The following is a 13,670-nucleotide window of genomic DNA, read 5'->3' as shown; positions in this document are numbered from 1 at the left end:
CTGTTCTGTCTCCAATTTAGCTAATCCATTGTCACTTGGGAAATTCTAGAACCAAGATTCCCAGGTGTGGAATTCTCTTGCTAATTAGCATACTTCTGGGATCGAATGTTCCATTTTTGCTTTCAGTCCTCTTGGAGCTAATGTGTACTTTACTTGAAGAAAAGTTCACCCTTTACCCTGCTTCAGGGTCATAGTATCTTTTGTTTGCTGAACTGTCTGGTCAAGTAAATTCTGGTTGGTCTTTTTCTTGCCAACAGAAACAAATTCCACGTGTGTCAGAGCAGAAGGGGATACTTGGAAGTGTTTAAACTACATTTATTTACCATTTTAAAAGTAGATATTCAGTATTTTCTCAATCTCTTTTACTGCCCAAGTTCTAGAATTTGTGAAAACACATTTAAGCCAGGCCTACATGGAAAACATCGGAGAAGGCAATGGCAAGCCACTCCAGTACTCTTGCCTGGAGAATCCCATTCACTTTCACTTTTCACTTTTACACATTGGAGAAGGAAATGGCAACCCACTCCAGTGTTCTTGCCTGGAGAATCCCAGGGACGGGGCAGCCTGGTGGGCTTCTGTCTATGGGGTCACACAGAGTCGGACACGACTGAAGTGACTTAGCAGCAGCAGCAGCACATGGAAAACATAAAGACAGGCACCATTTTTGATAGACTTGGGGTCATTCAGATTTTTTTGTGCATGAATGTTTTTGTTCATCCATGAGCAGTCCTTGATGTTATCCCCCTGCAGAGGACTCCAAAATGGGTTAGATTGTTAGTTCAGGCATTTCTCTTAACCACCAAACGCACAGTTTCATTTGTCTGGTAGAAGACTCTGCATGGCTATATTGCCAGTGCGTCAAATTCAATCACCAAGCACGTAGAAACAAAAATTAAGCTCTGCCCCCTCAGAACTGTTCTTTTCCTTCTATTCTCTGTATCTATAAATGGTATCAGAACACCTTCAAGTCACTGGCTTACAGTCACTGTTGACCTTTGCCTCCCACGTCACAAAGTGGATTAGATGTCAAATCCTGTTGATTCTATTTCCGTGGCATCTTGCTGACATTCGTCCACTCTCTGCCATTCCTAATGTCACTATCTTTGTATGTTCAGGCTACCATCACAAAGTAGCCCGGACTAGGTGGCTTAAAAAACAAGAGTCTGTTTTCTCATAGTCTTGGAGGCTGGAAGTCTGAGATCAGGGTGCCAGCATGGTTGGGCTCTGTGAGAGAGCTCTTCCTGGACTGCCGACAACCTTTTTCTCACTGAGCCCTCCCCCGGCATCCCCTTTCTTCAGTCTGTATGCTTGGAGAAAGACAACGATTTCTCTCTCTTTTTATAATACTACCTGATCCAATTGGATTAAGTCCCATCTTCATGACTTCTTTTAACCTTGCTGCTGCTGAGTCGCTTCAGTTGTGTCCGACTCTTTATGACCCTATGGACTGTTGCCTATCAGACTCTTCTGTCCATGGGATTCTCCAGGCAAGAATACTGGAGTGGGTTGCCATTTCCTCCTCCAGGGGATCTTCCCGACCCAGGGATCGAACCTGGGTCTCCTACGTCTCCTGCACTGGGAGGTGGGTTCTTTACCACTAGCGCTACCTGGGAAGCCCTTAATGACCTTCTAAAAGTCCTGTCTCCAAATACTGTCACACTGGGAGTTAGAGCATCAACATATTAATAGATAATTTTGGGTGACATATTTTGGTTCATAGCACTTGCCCAGGCTGGGTCTCCATCACTTCTTGCCAGACAATTGTTTTCTAAGCAACCCTCCTGTCTCCAGTTTTTTTCATTTCTTATTAGACCTTATCCTGAAAAATATTTTCTAGGTACATTTCGATATATATCACCTTGTGCTAAAAAATAAGTTTTTCCCCCCAGTGGCTGTTTGTTTCCCGGAGAATAAAAGCAATCCTCATTATTATGAAATTCAAGGATTTTGATAATCTGATTCCACCCTAATTTCTTAGCTTTAGCTTTAAGTCTCCATTATGCCATTTACACCACAACCAATAGTTGTGCCTTTCTCTTAAACTGCTTTTCAAATTCCTTACTCTATACCTTCACTCACCATGTTTTGCTCTATCTGGAAACCCTTACATATCTTCCCCAGTTAAACATCCTACCTCTTGGTCAAATGCCACCCCACATGAAAAATTCTTCAATCCCCCGGCCAGGAGTAACCACTCCCTGTTTTGTGTATCCTTTTGTACTTGGATCATAATTTTTTATTTTATTTACGGAATTAGTGTTCTCCCTCTGGAAAATAATCTGCTAGGAGAAACAGGTCATGGCCTGGCTTGCATAAGCTACAGTAGATCATTGCAGGGCTTAATATCTGCAGATATTCAGTGAATATTTCTCAGGATGAACCAGGAATATATCAATGGGAATTATAATATTTCATAGTCAAATTGACATAAGATTAAATCAGTGATTTTCAAGCTATGTTAATTTGGGCCATATTCTATTCCATATCTTAGGCTTTGACAAAGTATTTTATTTGAAGGAAGGGTTTTGTTGCCAAATATGTTAAATCATTGATCTTTTGCAACTCCTTCACTCTGTAAATGAGGAAAATGAGGCCAGAAGGAAATTAAAATGACATTTCCAAGGTTTCCCAGCTATTCAATAGCGGAAACAGAATCAGCAAGATTATATATATAAACTGTATCAGTTGGAAAGATGTATTTGTAGAGTAGCTTAGTGACCTCATCTTTTTCTAAGATATTACTCTGCTACTGGGAAAATGAAGATAACATCTGAAACGAATCTTAATAACTCAGTGAGGGCACCTAAGGTTAAATCTTGTTAAATCATCTCTTTCAGGCTCTGTTTGGTACTTCAAGATGAGGAAAGATCTCGTTTTCTCAGGAAATGTGTTATTCTCATGGATCCTAACAGAATAAGTCTGTTGTCTGAAAAGGCTGGACACAAGCTGAAAAATCACATGAACTCTATAAAATGTAAGGATTGAGCAAACATTTGAGCATATAGTGTTCCCAATGATTTCTCAGACACTGTATCATAGTAAGATCATGCAAAAATTAGGAAATCAAATGTATTTACTACTTGTGTATGCTTGCATGCATGATAATGGTAATGTTATAGTGGCATTTCTAGCTGTTGCTTAGTTCTTGATTTTTAAAAAATTTCTTTTAAGGCAGGCCCAGAGTTCACAAGGTCTCCAAAAAATGAGGAGGGATTGAATGAACATGAAAAGCCACCAAAAGTATTGTTTTAACTGCAAAGTTACTTTACCGTAGTACTGTACTCTTAATACAGCACCGCCTGACAAGGCTTATCTATGTGTTTAAATAGAACCTGCCACTTAAAGGACTCTGTGAGCTCTGTGAAGCATGCCTTTTTTGGTATGAAACAATCCAGGGAGGATGGGAAGCTATTGGGAAGAGAGTTTATCATCAGTAAGAATTATAACATATTCAAGAGACCACTTCCTGGTCCAATTTATGTATTTAGATTTGATTTCCTATTTTTGGAGTACATAGCAATGAATCAAGAATCCTAATGCTGAGAGCTGCATCAAGCAAAATGAAAAAGCCTTAAAAGATATTTGAAATGCAACCATTTTCCAGGAGTAAAAAAAATGTGGCAAGTTACTTGTTTGAAATAGATTAAGGAACATTTCTTTTCATGGCTGTACTGACTCTTGGGGAGAATTCTTCCTCCATGAAGTCAGCATTACTGAAAGGACCTCATTTGTGCCAGGCACTGTACTAGGACTTATGGTTGCACAGATGGACAATCAGGATAGAAGTAAATGATTCCTGTCCTTACTTTCTGGTTAGGGAGATTGACATTATATAAATAAATAGAAAACAAATTACATAATTATGAAGAAATACAAGATGAATCTGAGAGCATATAAACTGGTCAGTCAGTTCAGTTCAGTCGCTCAGTTGTGTCCGACTCTTTGCAACCCCATGAATCACAGCATGCCAGGCCTCCCTGTCCATCACCAACTCCCGGAGCTCACATAAACTCATGTCCATCGAGTCGGTGATGCCATCCAGCCATCTCATTCTCTGTTGTCCCCGTCTCCTCCCACCCCCAATCCCTCCCAGCATCAGACTCTTTTCCAATGAGTCAACTCGTCGCATGAAGTGGCCGAAGTATTGGAGTTTCAGCTTTAGCATCAGTCCTTCCAATGAACACCCAGGATTGATCTCCTTTAGGATGGACTGGTTGGATCTCCTTGCAGTCCAAGGGACTCTCAAGAGTCTTCTCCAGCACCACAGTTCAAAAGCATCAATTCTTCGGCGATCAGCTTTCTTCACAGTCCAACTCTCACATCCATACATGACCACGGGAAAAACCATAGCCTTGACTAGACGGACCTTGGTTGGCAAAGTAATGTCTCTGCTTTTTAATATGCTATCTAGGTTGGTCATAACTTTCCTTCCAAGGAGTAAGCGTCTTTTAATTTCCTGGCTGCAATCAGCATCTGCAGTGATTTTGGAGCCCCCCAAAATAAAGTCTGACACTGTTTCCCCATCTATTTCCCATGAAGTGATGGGACCAGATGCCATGATAGACCTACTCAATTTGGAGGTAAGTAGAACTGCATCCTCCTAGTAGACTGCTGATGTTTAGGATGTCATCTTCTGCTGTTAAACAAAGGCAGAGGATATTAGCAGCAGGGTCAGAGCAGGTGATATCATTGCACAGATACTTGGTTCAGAGTCAAAGCCCCTGAAACAGCAGCTGGCAAAATGCAGCTATCTTCCATAAAACTATCTCCCTTGAAATACATCTCCCCACAGTGTGCAGGGACCCTTTAAAGTCCCCCCTCAGCTGGCTTTATTGCATAATTGCAGGAGCCTCAGAGTCTAAGAGGAAGTGGGACAAACAGGTCAGCATTAGTCATGAAAAAAATACTTGACAATTTTTTTTTTTAACTGGCCAATGTTTTAGTCACAAAACTTCATAAATATTTTTAATTTAAAACAATTTTTCTGGGTGTTATAAAAAGAGAAAACTTGAAACACAATTGTAATATTTATTCAAAGCTAATCTTTCCTTTCAAGCTGGTTTTAGAAAAGGCAGAGGAACCAGAGATCAAATTACCAACATCTGCTGGATCATTGAAAAAGCAAGAGAATGCCAGAAAAACATCTATTTCTGCTTTATTGACTATGCCAAAGCCTTTGACTGTGTAGATCACAATAAACTGTGGAAAATTCTGAAAGAGATGGGAATACCAGACCACCTGACCTGCCTCTTGAGAAACTTATGTGCAAGTCAGGAAGCAACAGTTAAAACTGTACATGGAACAACAGACTGGTTCCAAATAGGAAAAGGAGTACGTCAAGGCTGTATATTGTCACCTTGCTTATTTAACTTATATGCAGAGTAGATCATGAGGAACGCTGGGCTGGAAGAAGCACAGGCTGGAATCAAGATTGCCAGGAGAAATATCAATAACCTCAGATATGCAGATGATGCCACCCTTATGGCAGAAAGTGAAGAGGAACTAAAAAGCCTCTTGATGAAAGTGAAAGAGGAGAGTAAAAAAGCTGACTTAAAGCCCAACATTCAGAAAACAAAGATCATGGCATCTGGTCCCATCACTTCATGGCAAACAAATAGATGGGGAAACAGTGGAAACAGTGTCAGACTTCATTTTTTTGGGCTCCAAAATCACTGCAGATGCTGATTGCAGCCAGGAAATTAAAAGATGCTTACTCCTTGGAAGGAAAGTTATGACCAACCTAGATAGCATATTAAAAAGCAGAGACATTACTTTGCCAACCAAGGTCCATCTAGTCAAGGCTATGGTTTTTCCCGTGGTCATGTATGGATGTGAGAGTTGGACTGTGAAGAAAGCTGATCGCCGAAGAATTGATGCTTTTGAACTGTGGTGCTGGAGAAGACTCTTGAGAGTCCCTTGGACTGCGAGGAGATCCAACCAGTCCATCCTAAAGGAGATCAATCCTGGGTGTTCATTGGAAGGACGGATGCTAAAGCTGAAACTCCAATACTTTGGCCACCTCATGTGACGAGTTGACTCATTGGAAAAGACCTTGATACTGGGAAGGATTGGGGGCAGGAGGAGAAGGGGACGACAGAGGATGATATGGCTGGATGGCATCACCGTCTTGATGGACATGAGTTTATGTGAGCTCCGGGAGTTGGTGATGGACATGGAGGCCTGGCGTGTTGTGGTTCATGGGGTCTCAAAGAGTCGGACACGACGGAATGACTGAACTGAACTGAACTGAACTGAATCTTTTCTTTCAGTATTTATACACTGATGAGTTTCCTCCATGAAATTCCATTCATTTTTATAGTTCACATTTTAAAATTGTCAACTGTGTGAATCATAACAAACTGTGAACAATTCTTAAAGTGATGGGAGTACCAGACCAGCTTATCTGTCTCCTGAGAAACCTGTATGTGGGTCAAGAAGTAACAGCTAGAACTGGACATAGAACAATGGACTGGCTCCAAACTGGGAAGGAGTATGATAAGGTTGTATACTGTCACCCTACTTATTGAACTTATATACAGAGTACATCATGTGATATACTGGGCTGGATGAATCACAAGTTGGAATCAAGACTGGTGCAGGGAGGGATGTCAACAACCTCAGATATGCAGATGACACCACACTCATGGCGGAAAGAGAAGAGAAACTGAACAGCCTCTTGATGAGGGTGAAAGAGGAGAGTGAAAAGCTGGTTTAAAACTCAACATTCAGAAAACTAAGATCATGGCATCTGGTCCCATCACTTCATGGCAAATAGAAGGGGAAAAAGTGGAAGCAGTGATAGATTTTATTTTCTTGGTCTCCAAAATCACTGCCGACGGTGACTGCAGACATGAAATTAAAAGATGCTTGCTTCTTGGAAGAAAAGCTATGACAAACCTAGACAGCATATTAAAAAGCACAGACATCACTTTGATGACAAAGGTCTGTATATTCAAAGCTAAAGTAGTCATGTATACATGTGAGAGCTGGATCATAAAGAAGGTTGGGTGCCAAAGGATTGATGCTTTCAAACTGTGGTACTGGATAAGACTCTTGAGAGTCCCTTGGACTGCAAGGAGATCAAACCCGTAAATTTTAAAGGAAATCTATCCTGAATATTCATTGGAAGGACTGATGCTGAAGCTGAAGGTCCAATACTCCTGCCACCTGATGTAAAGAGCTAACTCATTGAAAAAGGTGGGAATGCAAACTAATACAGCCACTATGGAGAACAGTGTGGAGATTCCTCAAAAAACTGGAAATAGAACTGCCATATGATCCAGCAATCGCACTCCTGGGCATACACACCGAGGAAACCAGAATTGAAAGAGACACATGTACTCCAATGTTCATTGCAGCACTGCTTATAATAGCCAGGACATGGAAGCAACCTAGATGTCCATCTGCAAACGAATGGATAAGAAAGCTGTGGTACATATACACAATGGAGTATTACTCAGGCATTAAAAACAATGCATTTGAATCAGTTCTAATGAGGTGGATGAAACTGGAGCCTATTATACAGAGTGAAGTAAGCCAGAAAGAAAAACACCAATGCAGTATACTAACGCATATATATGGAATTTAGAAAGATGCTAATGAAAACCCTGTATACGAGACAGCAAAAGAGACACAGATGTATAGAACAGTCTTTGGGACTCTGTGGGAGAGGGTGAGAGTGGGATGATTTGGGAGAATGGCATTGAAACATGTATGTTGTCATATGTGAAACGAATCACCAGTTCAGGGTCGACGCATGTTACAGGATGCTCGGGGCTGGTGTGCGGGGATGACCCAGAGGGAGGATAAAGGGAGGAGGGACGTGGGAGGGGGGTTCAGGAAGGGGAACTCATATACACCTGGGGCGGATTCATGTCAATGTATGCCAAAACCAACCAATATAATATTGTAAAATAATTAGCCTCCAATAAAAAATAAATAAATAAAAAGAAAAAGACCCTGATGCTGGGAAAGATTGAGGGCAAAAGGAGAAAGGGGCGGCAGAAGATAAGATGATAAGATGGTTAGATAACATGAATCTGAGCAAATTCTGGGAGATACTGATGGACAGGGAAGCCTGTGTGCTGCAGTCCATGGAGTCACAGAATCAGACATGAATTAACAAATAAACAAAAACAATGTAACAGAAACCTAAATTTAAATATCTCTACCCACCCACTTAGGTTGTTGTGCATTTTTGTTTCTGCTCAGAATTTTCTCCCTAAAGCTTGGATTCACTCTTTTATGTCAAATAATTCCTTAAAGGGCTTCCCTTGTACCTCAGTCAGTAAAGAATGCAATACAGGAGACCTGGGTTCAATTCCTGGGTCGGGAAGATCCCCTGGAGAAGGAAATGGCAACCCACTCCAGTATTCTTGACTGGAGAATCCCATGGACTGAGGAACCTGGAGGGCTACAGTCCATGGGTTTGCAAGAGTCAGACACGACTTAGCGGCTAAACCACCACCACCAATTCCTTAAAAAGCCCATTTATTTCTGTGTTCAGTGTTGACACACACCTCCTGATTGACCTACCCTCTCTTTCTGCTTCCTATTTTTTATTTGTCACGGTTCCCTGAACAGAAGAACTCCATTAACACTTTGTTCTCATTCATGACTTCCAGAAAACTTTGCTACTTGGCTTTGCATGAAAAATTATATCTGATTCTATCCATCTTTCTACAAACATAAACCCTAAACACCTACAATGTCAGTATTTTTATCAACCAGCAATGTTCTATAGGGAGCTGCCACATTCTACCCTTGATTCAAGGTCAGTCTCAGTGGGCTAATCTCTTTTACTCAAGCTTCCCAAGTTGTGTCTGAGTTCACCGATATCTCTCATGCCCACCCCACCACTCTCCATTTTTTCCATGCAATTTATAAGTAGCTTACCTTTTTCTTTCAATTCCCTGTCAGTTATCCAATCCTCTTCAGTTTTAGAAAAGCTGAACACATCCCTTTAAATATGCACTATTGTATCATGGCCCAGCCCTAATGAATGTTCCTTCTCTTTTTTGAAAATTGTAAGAGGAAGACTGCAGTGCTTACATAGGGCATAAGCCATAGTAGAAGCAGACAAAATGAGCACTAAATGCTGACAACTAGGTTTGGACCACTTTGCCTTTCTGGATCTTAGTTTCTTCTATAAAATGAAGGAATTAAATACTAGATAATCTCCAAGATTCTTTTAAGGCCTAGAGTCCTATGATCCTCTGTATGTTTCAGTAGAAATACTTCACATCTTGTTCAAGGTACATACATGTTTATAATTTTCAACTCTATAAGAAATCAACTCTGTATGACATTCTGTTTAATACCTCTTCTAATTTTGTTTTGCTTCCTTTCATGTTTTTAAAAATATTTTAAAAAGATCTTTAAAAAATCTTACTTTTAAGATTATAATGAGAATTTAATTCACTTAAAAATATTAAAAAATACTTTCTCATTTTAAAAATATTTTTTCCTCTCCTCTGCCTCAAATACTCTAAAGCTTCTTACACTGAATCTAGACCTACGAATTTGTCACCAAAATGAAAACAGAATCCGTCTGCTCTTGTCACCCTTATAAAAATATTATTTTTGTAGATTACAACTTACATATGGTCTTTCCCTTATTTATACAGTGTACTGACCTTAAATCTGCAGCACAATTTTTAAAAATATTATTTTAAATAATAATACACGCTATTATTTGAAAAATAAAAAATACAAAGGAAATATTAGAATTTCATATATTCCATATATCCAGAGACAATAACTGTTATTTTTTTAAAACAAGACTGGGATCACACTTTATGTATTCTTTTCTGCTGATTCAGAAGATTCAAAAGATTGCTTGTACCATTTCTAATCCTGTCCTCTTTATTTATATAGCTGCACTCTTCCCTAAATAAAAGATTTCTAACCCTTAATAACGCTCTACTTTCACTGATCATGTACAGAAAATTTTGCTTATTAATGTTTCATTAGCATTTTACCATGGAGTATATTTTCAGACTTTCTATTGTTATGTATATTGCAGAGGGTTGCATGAATATTCTTGCCTTATTTCAAGCTTTATCCATAATGTATTGGAATTCTAATCATATTTTCCTAGTGATTTTATACATTTCACACAGTTAGAAGACAACCCATCTGCTGACTCTATTTTTAAAAGATGTATGTCTCAATGTATTGATGACTGTCTCTTCAGACCCAAGCACCATTCAAGCTCTTTTTGGTCATTCTGTTATTGGTTTTAAGATACTGGAATGTCTAAGTCTGTCACCTTCTTTTTGCAGCATAATTTTAGATATGAGGTATTATTCTGCCACTTGCTACTACTAGACTTCACAATAAAATTATGAAAAAAAATTTCATCTGAATCAAAAATTGTGGAGCACCTCCAATTACTGCTATCTTTTGTTAGCTTCCTTCAATGAAATAGTCAAAAGCACTGATGTCATGGATTTTATTATTTCTTTTTTTTTTCTAGAAGCAAACTGAATCTGTCTGCCAAAGGCATATTTTAACAGTAGGGGAATTATTTGTAAATGCAATGGTAAGTCAATCTGTTCCAGGAAGTTTTTTTTCCCTCCTGAACTTTATTATGCTTTCTAACTCTCAGACATTTGCCTCTGCCACTGAAAATACAGTCTCCCATTAGGAAAATAAACAGTACGATCTCATAGCATTAGAAGGAGTCCTGTTTCATCCCCTAATACTTGCATAATCCTAAGAGGCCCTCCTCCCAGAGCTGGACTGCATGGTCATGAAGCATCCCCTAGGAGTCTTGGTGTCTTGTCACTCACAAGTTGATGCAGACCTCTGTTTTCTCTGGGGGGAAAAAAACCAACATGAGGTCAGCTCTCCTACTTTTTTCATTTTCTCTTTTTACTGGTATTTATTTATCTATTTACTAATGTAGTTACTACTTTCTTCCTCATTCAGCTATCTATCAAACCAAGGACCATTTTCTCCTCCATCTGATCTATATATATGTTAGTTTGTCTTTCAGAAAAACCTACTCAAGTCAGTGACCTCTTTCACCTTTCCCAAACCTGCTTGATTCAGTTCTTCTCTAATTTTGGAGATTTCTTCTTCTTGATTGATCCCCATTCTTTGGGCTGCCTCTTCAAGGCCATGTGCTCAGACTCCCTTCCCTAGCCTGCCTGCCTTCTCCTCGCCGTCTCTGTCTCACAACCTGCTCCCCACACCCAGTCTCACACATGTGAGGTTAGCCTTGGTACTCGCTGATTTTTCTGAATTCAAGCATAAAGTGTGGCTACTCTCTTATCGCATGTCCTTGCTTGTTTGGGAACAAGTTATTATCTTTTATACAACACTGTTCAAAAACATTTAACTTTCGTTTTGATGATATTTATTCTTCTTTAATTTTGCTTTCCTCCTTTGATGTTGGTCCATTGTTGAGTCTGAAAAGATGAAAGCTGAATGGAAAAGAAATCAGAGACTTGAAAAGAAATAATCCACATTTAGGATGAATGACATCCACAAATATCAGAATCAGCAGAAAGTTCAGAGGGCTCCTCATCCTGTATTAAATATAATGTAAAGCTACAAAAGGGTAGGTGTGTAGGGAGGTATTTATATGTAACAAGAAGGACTTGCATCTTTCATGAAGGCTCATACTACTGAATTAATTGACAAGATGACCAACTGATTTTTATTGAGATTAAATCTTTTGTTGAGATGGGTAACGACTTCAATTTTGGTTATATTATGGAGGCTTACGTCTCTGACAGCCAACCCCTCCCCAAATATTATCATTGAACTAGCAGAGCTTCCTTTGCCTCTGAGCTCCCAGATCTTCCTGCAAAGACTGTCATAAGGATTTTAGATGGAAGGATCAACTCTTGGAGCCTGGAGGCAGTTTTAAGGAAAAAATAAGATGATAGAAAATTCAATTTTTAAAAAAGTCTCTCTCTAAATAAACATACATGTGTGCATATGTGTGTATGTATGTATATTTTAAACATATGAGTGAAATTAGAAATAATGAGCATATTCTGTAGACTTCAGAGATTAGTGCCATAAAGAGTAATCATATTCTCCCAAAAAATCTTCTTCTACCCCCATAAATAGAATATTGGGCTTGTATACATCTGGTCAATATGATCAGAGTGGTGCTTTGCATGATTTTACAACATACAACATTTTTGGGATGTATTCTTACAGAAGCTATGACATTCTGGGCTCCAAATATGTTGATTTGGCACCTCCCTAACTCGTCAGGCTTCTGTGGTTTTTAGTTATTCTCTGAACATTTTTTGGCTGTGCTGGATAAGAATGTTTTATAAGCAGCATTTTTTTTTTCTGATTACTCTTTCTCCCTTCTTTTTCCTTTCTGCCTTCCTTCCTCTTCTCTACTGTATTATCTATTGCTATGTAATGAATTACCCTCAAACTTAGCAGTTTAAAACAGCAAACATTTATTTTCTCATAATTTCTGTGGGTTCAAAATTCAAGAGAAGTTTAGAAGGGTGGTTCTGGCTCTGGACAGAAGTCAAACAGGGCTGCAATCATCTGAAGGCTGTGCTGGTCTGGAGAATCTTCTTCCAAGATGGTACCCTCGGGCTATCGGCAGTTGGTCCCAGTTTCTCTCCATAGAGCTACTTGAGTCTCCGTACAAACGGCAGCTGGCTTCCCTAGAGCAAATGTCCCAGAGACAGAGAGTAATGGAAGAAGTCACATTTCCTTTCATGACCTAGTCATGGATGTGATACACCATCTCTTCTACTGTATTTTGTTAGAAGCAAGTCAACTCATCTACACTCAAGAGGAGAGACATCTAGCTCCACCTCATAAAGGGAGACTTATTGACACCGAACCAGACTTGGGTCCACTCACTTCGGCATAGTAAAGCCAATCTACTGACCCTGGATTATGGTGAAGGAAAGTGCTGCTTTTATTACAGGGTGCTTTATGAAGAGACCAGGACAGTTAATACTGTAACTGTATTAATTATTAACTGTATTATGAATACAAAAATTCTGAGCTCCCTGCTGAGTTTTAGGAAAGCATGTTTAAAGGCCAGGTGAGGGAGATGGGTTCCGGGGTATCTGATTAGGTTGTGGACAATTCTCTGGCTGATGGTGAAGTAACAGGGCGGTGTCACAGGGTTAACATCAATCCTCATGCTCTAGTAGTTCTGAGTGCCACACACTCTGGGTCTTCAAGTAGCGAAAACTTTCCATTTAGTGGAGTTTTAACATCTGTAGAACAACCCAGGAAATATACATCAGATACTGTGATCTAGGTACTTTAGAGAGGAGCTACAGCAGAGGGTATGGGGGAAGAGTCTGTCCTGGGAAGGCCTCCATAGGGTCCTGTAAACAAATCGTGGGCATATTTTAAAATCACCAGGTCTACTTCCTTTTCCCTCCCTTTTAATGGAATTCTTGTTTGATGAAACAAAGCTCTAAGACGTTCATGCTGCTTTCTTCTCTTAGAAACTAAAATTATGTTCCTGGGGGATATAGAGTAGCCGAAGACTAAGAATCAGAAGGCCGATTTACTCGAAGTTCTCTAGTTAGGGAACTTTGTGATCTTAGGTGGGCCACTTAACCCTGGCTTGCTTCAATTTCATACACTGTTAAGAAACTTGAGACTCTTCAAAGCTTACTTTTAAATTCAAAATTCTATTTTACTGCAGATGGCCAATAGGCATA

At 39.6% G+C, this 13,670-nt stretch overlaps 1 long non-coding RNA gene across 1 annotated transcript in view; it reads right to left on the bottom strand.

The window, feature by feature from the left end:
* Window positions 1–12,407: 12,407 nt before the first annotated feature.
* The window catches only part of LOC148778330 (uncharacterized), a 54,520-nt gene continuing 53,257 nt past the window's right edge, over window positions 12,408–13,670 (bottom strand). The window contains exon 2 of the long non-coding RNA XR_016036395.1: window positions 12,408–12,647. This is a non-coding gene — a long non-coding RNA (uncharacterized LOC148778330). The remainder of the gene's footprint in view (window positions 12,648–13,670) is intronic.

The sequence above is a fragment of the Moschus berezovskii genome, chromosome 3 (genome assembly GCF_049115385.1).
Source record: "Moschus berezovskii isolate FMDL1 chromosome 3, NW_MosBer_1.0, whole genome shotgun sequence".
NCBI classification, from domain to species: Eukaryota; Metazoa; Chordata; class Mammalia; order Artiodactyla; family Moschidae; genus Moschus; species Moschus berezovskii.
The sequence above is the reverse complement of the archived record's forward strand: the minus strand, read 5'-3'. Positions and strand labels throughout refer to the sequence as shown.